This window comes from Gossypium arboreum, chromosome 8 (genome assembly GCF_025698485.1).
Source record: "Gossypium arboreum isolate Shixiya-1 chromosome 8, ASM2569848v2, whole genome shotgun sequence".
Lineage (NCBI taxonomy): Eukaryota > Viridiplantae > Streptophyta > Magnoliopsida > Malvales > Malvaceae > Gossypium > Gossypium arboreum.
In genome coordinates, this window is record NC_069077.1 from 22,609,124 (window position 1) to 22,610,170 (window position 1,047).

Consider the following 1,047-nt stretch of genomic DNA (forward strand, 5'->3'; position numbering starts at 1 on the left):
AGGATTGAAGGATTGGTATTCTGTATGTACACCTCCTCCGATTGAGTCACACCTTATTACTGGATGTACCTGCGTAAAACTAAGAAAACTATCAATCTTTTTATTGAGAAGTTCTACCTGATTAGAGAGCATGGTAACTGAATCGATGTTATAGGCACCGGCTGTTTTCGTTGGCTTTGTCCTCATAACTTGCCAGTGATAGTTGTTCAGTGACATCTCCTCTATGAATTCATAAGCATCTTCTAGTGTTTTATTGTTGATGGTTCCGCCAGCAGCTGCGTCAATCATTTGTCTTGTCAAGGGATTCACACCATTGTAGATCATTTGAACTTGCAGCCAAAGCAGTAACCCATGGCGAGGGCACCTTCTTAGTAAGTCCTTGTATCTCTCCCATGCATCGTAAAGTGTTTCTAAATCCATCTGCAGAAAAGAAGAGATATCATTACGCAATTTAGCCGTTTTAGCAGGCGAAAAATATTTTATTAAAAACTTCTCGGTCATTTGTTCCCAAGTAGTGATAGACCTTTATGGTAACGAGTTCAACCACTGTTTAGCTTTGTTTCTCAGTGAAAAGGGAAATAACCGAAGATGAATGGCATCATCAGAAACGCCATTGATTTTGAATGTATCACAAAATTCAAGAAAATTCACCAAATGCGTGTCGGGATCCTTATCCTGCAAACCATCAAACTGAACAAACTGCTGTTTCATCTGAATTGTGTTAGGTTTTACTTCGAAATTATTCGCAGCAATAGTAGGTCTAACTATACTAGACTCAGTTCTTGTTAAAGAAGGTTTAGCATAATCATACATAGTATGTAGAGTAGGATTTTGATTAGCTGCAATTGCAGGAGGCAGCTGATCGCCTGGGTTTTCGGCCATCTCTTCGGTTGGGGTTTGAGTATCGTCTTCTCGCTCGTTCTTCGTGTGGTGTAAATTATGCCTTATTTCTCTTTGATTTTTGCGAATTGTACGATCGATTTCTTCGTCAAAAAGTAGTGGTCCTGATGGGTTTCTTCTAGTCATAAACTATAAAAACCTGCCAGG

General features: G+C 39.4%; 1 non-coding gene across 1 annotated transcript; it reads left to right on the forward strand.

Moving 5' to 3' along the window:
- The first annotated feature begins 346 nt into the window (after positions 1–346).
- Positions 347–453, forward strand: LOC128280268 (small nucleolar RNA R71). Its single transcript, XR_008270448.1, has one exon. It is a non-coding gene; the product is annotated as a small nucleolar RNA R71 (small nucleolar RNA).
- The last annotated feature ends 594 nt before the right edge of the window (positions 454–1,047 follow it).